Raw genomic sequence first — 7,500 nt, forward strand, 5'->3', positions numbered from 1 at the left:
GCCTTTCATGGTTTCCCATGAGCGTCGATTCGGGCGCCTTAACTCGGCGTTTGGTTCATCCCACAGCGCCAGTTCTGCTTACCAAAAGTGGCCCACTTGGCACTCCGATCCGAGTCGTTTGCTCGCGGCTTCAGCATATCAAGCAAGCCGGAGATCTCACCCATTTAAAGTTTGAGAATAGGTTGAGGTCGTTTCGGCCCCAAGGCCTCTAATCATTCGCTTTACCGGATGAGACTCGTACGAGCACCAGCTATCCTGAGGGAAACTTCGGAGGGAACCAGCTACTAGATGGTTCGATTAGTCTTTCGCCCCTATACCCAGCTCCGACGATCGATTTGCACGTCAGAATCGCTACGGACCTCCATCAGGGTTTCCCCTGACTTCGTCCTGGCCAGGCATAGTTCACCATCTTTCGGGTCCCAACGTGTACGCTCTAGGTGCGCCTCACCTCGCAATGAGGACGAGACGCCCCGGGAGTGCGGAGGCCGCCGCCCCGTGAAGGGCGGGGAAGCCCCATCCTCCCTCGGCCCGCGCAAGGCGAGACCTTCACTTTCATTACGCCTTTAGGTTTCGTACAGCCCAATGACTCGCGCACATGTTAGACTCCTTGGTCCGTGTTTCAAGACGGGTCGTGAAATTGTCCAAAGCTGAAGCGCCGCTGACGGGAGCGATTATTCCGCCCGAGAGCATCCCGAGCCAACAGCGGCGCGGGTCCGGGGCCGGGCCAGGTAGGTCCGTCATCCGGGAAGAACCGCGCGCGCTTGCCGGGAGCCCGAGCGCCCAAAGGGGCGAATCGACTCCTCCAGATATACCGCCGAGCAGCCAGCCAGGACACCGGGGCTCTGCCCAACAGACGCGAACCGAGGCCCGCGGAAGGACAGGCTGCGCACCCGGGCCGTAGGCCGGCACCCAGCGGGTCGCGACGTCCTACTAGGGGAGAAGTGCGGCCCACCGCACACCGGAACGGCCCCACCCCGCGGCGAGTGGAAAGGCAACCGGACACGACCCCGCCGCGGATTGCTCCGCGCGGGCGGCCGGCCCCATCTGCCGAGGGCGGGGGCCAGTGGCCGGATGGGCGTGAATCTCACCCGTTCGACCTTTCGGACTTCTCACGTTTACCCCAGAACGGTTTCACGTACTTTTGAACTCTCTCTTCAAAGTTCTTTTCAACTTTCCCTCACGGTACTTGTTCGCTATCGGTCTCGTGGTCATATTTAGTCTCAGATGGAGTTTACCACCCACTTGGAGCTGCACTCTCAAGCAACCCGACTCGAAGGAGAGGTCCCGCCGACGCTCGCACCGGCCGCTACGGGCCTGGCACCCTCTACGGGCCGTGGCCTCATTCAAGTTGGACTTGGGCTCGGCGCGAGGCGTCGGGGTAGTGGACCCTCCCAAACACCACATGCCACGACAGGCGGCAGCCTGCGGGGTTCGGTGCTGGACTCTTCCCTGTTCGCTCGCCGCTACTGGGGGAATCCTTGTTAGTTTCTTTTCCTCCGCTTAGTAATATGCTTAAATTCAGCGGGTAGTCTCGCCTGCTCTGAGGTCGTTGTACGAGGTGTCGCACGCCACACCGCCAGCCGGCTGTGCACGCTACCGAGAAAGTACCGGTATGCGAACCGCCAGGCGACGGGCGCGCATCGCACGTTTAAGGAGACGCGGCCGGCCACACAGGCGACCACGACACTCCCACGTCTCCGAAGCGGGACAAACGCCGCGCGCTTCAGTATACGTAGCCGACCCTCAGCCAGACGTGGCCCGGGAACGGAATCCATGGACCGCAATGTGCGTTCGAAACGTCGATGTTCATGTGTCCTGCAGTTCACATGTCGACGCGCAATTTGCTGCGTTCTTCATCGACCCACGAGCCGAGTGATCCACCGTCCTGGGTGATCTTTTCCTTTTCAGTCTCCCACTGTCTCTTTCAAGACAGCAGCATTTGCGGGACTGAGGCGTCTGACGGCCCCTGTTCCACTATTTTTTTGTGTCCAACGGCCTCACAGCCGATGGGCGTCGTACGGCTCCACACCGGGGCGGACAGGCACTCGGGCGAACGTCATTCAAAACCGGCGCCAGGCGCCAGGTACCGCAGGCCAGCCGCTCCAGAGCTTCAGCGCTCGTACCACACAACAACAACAACACTTCCGCTAGTTTTGAGAGGCACGCGTGGTTCCGCACGCGGCGCACGGCCACTGCCGTACAGGTAGCGTGTTGCGCGACACGACACGACACGCACATCGAAAGACATGCAGTCTAGTCGGTAATGATCCTTCCGCAGGTTCACCTACGGAAACCTTGTTACGACTTTTACTTCCTCTAAATGATCAAGTTTGGTCATCTTTCCGGTAGCATCGGCAACGACAGAGTCGATGCCGCGTACCAGTCCGAAGACCTCACTAAATCATTCAATCGGTAGTAGCGACGGGCGGTGTGTACAAAGGGCAGGGACGTAATCAACGCGAGCTTATGACTCGCGCTTACTGGGAATTCCTCGTTCATGGGGAACAATTGCAAGCCCCAATCCCTAGCACGAAGGAGGTTCAGCGGGTTACCCCGACCTTTCGGCCTAGGAAGACACGCTGATTCCTTCAGTGTAGCGCGCGTGCGGCCCAGAACATCTAAGGGCATCACAGACCTGTTATTGCTCAATCTCGTGCGGCTAGAAGCCGCCTGTCCCTCTAAGAAGAAAAGTAATCGCTGACAGCACGAAGGATGTCACGCGACTAGTTAGCAGGCTAGAGTCTCGTTCGTTATCGGAATTAACCAGACAAATCGCTCCACCAACTAAGAACGGCCATGCACCACCACCCACCGAATCAAGAAAGAGCTATCAATCTGTCAATCCTTCCGGTGTCCGGGCCTGGTGAGGTTTCCCGTGTTGAGTCAAATTAAGCCGCAGGCTCCACTCCTGGTGGTGCCCTTCCGTCAATTCCTTTAAGTTTCAGCTTTGCAACCATACTTCCCCCGGAACCCAAAAGCTTTGGTTTCCCGGAGGCTGCCCGCCGAGTCATCGGAGGAACTGCGGCGGATCGCTGGCTGGCATCGTTTATGGTTAGAACTAGGGCGGTATCTGATCGCCTTCGAACCTCTAACTTTCGTTCTTGATTAATGAAAACATACTTGGCAAATGCTTTCGCTTCTGTTCGTCTTGCGACGATCCAAGAATTTCACCTCTAACGTCGCAATACGAATGCCCCCGCCTGTCCCTATTAATCATTACCTCGGGTTCCGAAAACCAACAAAATAGAACCGAGGTCCTATTCCATTATTCCATGCACACAGTATTCAGGCGGGCTTGCCTGCTTTAAGCACTCTAATTTGTTCAAAGTAAACGTGCCGGCCCACCGAGACACTCAACAAAGAGCACCCTGGTAGGATTTAAACGGGGTCCGCCTCGGGACGCGAAAGCACCCCTTCGGCTCGCCCCACCGGCAGGACGTCCCACGATACATGCCAGTTAAACACCGACGGGCGGTGAACCAACAGCGTGGGACACAAATCCAACTACGAGCTTTTTAACCGCAACAACTTTAATATACGCTATTGGAGCTGGAATTACCGCGGCTGCTGGCACCAGACTTGCCCTCCAATAGATACTCGTTAAAGGATTTAAAGTGTACTCATTCCGATTACGGGGCCTCGGATGAGTCCCGTATCGTTATTTTTCGTCACTACCTCCCCGTGCCGGGAGTGGGTAATTTGCGCGCCTGCTGCCTTCCTTGGATGTGGTAGCCGTTTCTCAGGCTCCCTCTCCGGAATCGAACCCTGATTCCCCGTTACCCGTTACAACCATGGTAGGCGCAGAACCTACCATCGACAGTTGATAAGGCAGACATTTGAAAGATGCGTCGCCGGTACGAGGACCGTGCGATCAGCCCAAAGTTATTCAGAGTCACCAAGGCAAACGGACCAGACAAGCCAATCCGATTGGTTTTGATCTAATAAAAGCGTCCCTTCCATCTCTGGTCGGGACTCTGTTTGCATGTATTAGCTCTAGAATTACCACAGTTATCCAAGTAACGTGGGTACGATCTAAGGAACCATAACTGATTTAATGAGCCATTCGCGGTTTCACCTTAATGCGGCTTGTACTGAGACATGCATGGCTTAATCTTTGAGACAAGCATATGACTACTGGCAGGATCAACCAGGGAGCTGCGTCAACTAGAGCTGAGCAGCCGGCCGCCCGGGAGTGTGTCCCGGGGGCCCGCGCGAACACGCAAGCGTCCGCTCAATTATTCTGCAAACAGGAGGAGGCCGAGCTCCCCTGCACGATACACCTCGAAACCCTCTCAGGTCCCGGCGGCGCGCAGCGCCGTCCTAGGTACTTGGTCGGTTTCGAGAGAGGCGCAATCGCCCGGAGTTAGGCGAGTAGACGGTTTTAGTGCGAACACCCTTGCTCCCAACTGAGCTTGCCGCTGCCGACAGAGGCCCGGGAGCGTGCTGTCGTGGCATTGCCGGCGGGAGACAACACGCGCCACCTATGGTGACCGGCAGCTCCAACGCCAGCGCCACACAAGGGCAAAGCCCCACTTGGGTGCAGAAGCGAACTCTCCCAGCACAGCGCACGCGCCAACACGTCCGCACAACTGCGATACAAACCACCTGCGAGAACCGCTGGGGCGACCGAGCAGCAGACGGCGTCGCGGCGCCGAGTGCCAGGCGGCGGCGCTTCCTCAACGCACACAGTCCTCAATCAGACCAGCACACTGCAGATGTCCACCGCGCTTCGCACCGGGCTCGGCTGAACCAACTTTGGCCGCCAGGCGCCGCGTGCAGGGTGCGCCGCAGCGTAGCTGCGCCGCCTGCCGAGCCCGTCGGCTGGCGCTCCTGCCACTCGGCGCCCCCCACCAGCCGCCTGTTGCGCGTGCGCCCACGCAGCGCGCGGCCAACACGCCGGGCGGCCCCCCTTCACCGGCCGGGAACAGTCCCACCAAGCCACCGCCGCGTATCGCTTCATACCCACATGGGCCTAGTCACGTGTGTGGATGTGGCGGGTACCGCTGAAACAACCGGTTAATAGCTGTACCGATCGTCGCCATCACAGATTCACCTCCAGCGTGAACAACCGCTCAACAACGGATTTCCAGTTCATTTGCGTATCTTGGGCAGTAAACGTAGATGTCCACCTACATTTGCGAATTCAACAATTCTTGCATGCCAGGATGTCATGTGTCACGACACGCTACATCAGACCACATACACACTGCGACATGTGCAGAAGAGAACACGTGGAAGGTGGCCCGCGCACGTATGCGATGTCCCTTCCGCGATCCACTGTCAACCGGCATCTGCGGCATGTCCCAGATATGGAACGCGGTCCACCAGGGTAGCACTTTGTGTGAGGCAATACGACAAAGTCGGAATACACGCGTCACTACATCACACGGCTCACGCTGACCTGACCTGACTCACCGCACCACCACCCCCAGCGACCCAGGGTGACATACAATGCGTTCGTACGTTCCTCCCACACGCCTCTACGGCGTACCACAGTGCAACCTAGCTGTTATTGGGAGACGAGACAAGTAGCATCGAGCACAACATATGGAAATTGAGATTCGACACCGTTGGGCACAGCCAGCGTACGGTCACACGTATCACACTACTTCACTCTGTACGTAACTACCGATGATCGGTACAGCGTGTGGGTTACGCGTACGACATCAGCGGACAATGGACACAGACCATACCACGACGTACACTGAGGGCGTCGACATCTGAACGCAACTGAACAGCTGCGAGGCTCATTTAACACTCAAACGCCAGACCGACCAGCTTGAGAGGACGGAGACACAAAGAGAGGGGCAGAGGGGGGGGGGGGGGCGATATAGTCCTATTGCAGTACAATTGACAGTGGATAGCGGGAATATGTGGAAAGTAAGCAACACTCGCAAGACATCTACATGAGGATAACAACGACACCAGAGATTCCGAGCAGTGAACTATGTTAGGCAAAGGGACAACGTGGGTTAGGTTAAGGGACAACGTGGGTTAGGTTAAGGGACAACGTGGGTTAGGTTAAGGGACAACGTGGGTTAGGTTAAGGGACAACGTGGGTTAGGTTAAGGGACAACGTGGGTTAGGTTAAGGGACAACGTGGGTTAGGTTAAGGGACAACGTGGGTTAGGTTAAGGGACAACGTGGGTTAGGTTAAGGGACAACGTGGGTTAGGTTAAGGGACAACGTGGGTTAGGTTAAGGGACAACGTGGGTTAGGTTAAGGGACAACGTGGGTTAGGTTAAGGGACAACGTGGGTTAGGTTAAGGGACAACGTGGGTTAGGTTAAGGGACAACGTGGGTTAGGTTAAGGGACAACGTGGGTTAGGTTAAGGGACAACGTGGGTTAGGTTAAGGGACAACGTGGGTTAGGTTAAGGGACAACGTGGGTTAGGTTAAGGGACAACGTGGGTTAGGTTAAGGGACAACGTGGGTTACGTTAAGGGACAACGTGGGTTACGTTAAGGGACAACGTGGGTTACGTTAAGGGACAACGTGGGTTACGTTAAGGGACAACGTGGGTTACGTTAAGGGACAACGTGGGTTAGGTTAAGGGACAACGTGGGTTAGGTTAAGGGACAACGTGGGTTAGGTTAAGGGACAACGTGGGTTAGGTTAAGGGACAACGTGGGTTAGGTTAAGGGACAACGTGGGTTAGGTTAAGGGACAACGTGGGTTAGGTTAAGGGACAACGTGGGTTAGGTTAAGGGACAACGTGGGTTAGGTTAAGGGACAACGTGGGTTAGGTTAAGGGACAACGTGGGTTAGGTTAAGGGACAACGTGGGTTAGGTTAAGGGACAACGTGGGTTAGGTTAAGGGACAACGTGGGTTAGGTTAAGGGACAACGTGGGTTAGGTTAAGGGACAACGTGGGTTAGGTTAAGGGACAACGTGGGTTAGGTTAAGGGACAACGTGGGTTAGGTTAAGGGACAACGTGGGTTACGTTAAGGGACAACGTGGGTTACGTTAAGGGACAACGTGGGTTACGTTAAGGGACAACGTGGGTTACGTTAAGGGACAACGTGGGTTACGTTAAGGGACAACGTGGGTTACGTTAAGGGACAACGTGGGTTAGGTTAAGGGACAACGTGGGTTAGGTTAAGGGACAACGTGGGTTAGGTTAAGGGACAACGTGGGTTAGGTTAAGGGACAACGTGGGTTAGGTTAAGGGACAACGTGGGTTAGGTTAAGGGACAAATTGAGTTAGGTTAAGGGACAAATTGAGTTAGGTTAAGGGACAAATTGAGTTAGGTTAAGGGACAAATTGAGTTAGGTTAAGGGACAAATTGAGTTAGGTTAAGGGACAAATTGAGTTAGGTTAAGGGACAAATTGAGTTAGGTTAAGGGACAAATTGAGTTAGGTTAAGGGACAAATTGAGTTAGGTTAAGGGACAAATTGAGTTAGGTTAAGGGACAAATTGAGTTAGGTTAAGGGACAAATTGAGTTAGGTTAAGGGACAAATTGAGTTAGGTTAAGGGACAAATTGAGTTAGGTTAAG

The 7,500-nt window shown here is 55.3% G+C and overlaps 3 non-coding genes across 3 annotated transcripts in view; all 3 read right to left on the minus strand.

The window, feature by feature from the left end:
- LOC126323161 (large subunit ribosomal RNA) overlaps positions 1-1,549 on the minus strand; it is a 4,222-nt gene extending 2,673 nt beyond the window's left edge. The window contains exon 1 of the ribosomal RNA XR_007559354.1: positions 1-1,549. This exon is cut by the window's left edge and continues 2,673 nt beyond it. This is a non-coding gene — a ribosomal RNA (large subunit ribosomal RNA).
- Positions 1,550-1,737: 188 nt separating this feature from the next.
- LOC126323159 (5.8S ribosomal RNA) lies at positions 1,738-1,892 on the minus strand. The gene has a single exon (XR_007559352.1). It is a non-coding gene; the product is annotated as a 5.8S ribosomal RNA (ribosomal RNA).
- Positions 1,893-2,261: 369 nt separating this feature from the next.
- Positions 2,262-4,154, minus strand: LOC126323166 (small subunit ribosomal RNA). Its single transcript, XR_007559359.1, has one exon. It is a non-coding gene; the product is annotated as a small subunit ribosomal RNA (ribosomal RNA).
- Between the last annotated feature and the right edge of the window lie 3,346 nt (positions 4,155-7,500).

The sequence above is a fragment of the Schistocerca gregaria genome, unplaced genomic scaffold, assembly GCF_023897955.1.
Source record: "Schistocerca gregaria isolate iqSchGreg1 unplaced genomic scaffold, iqSchGreg1.2 ptg000852l, whole genome shotgun sequence".
Classification (NCBI taxonomy): Eukaryota; Metazoa; Arthropoda; class Insecta; order Orthoptera; family Acrididae; genus Schistocerca; species Schistocerca gregaria.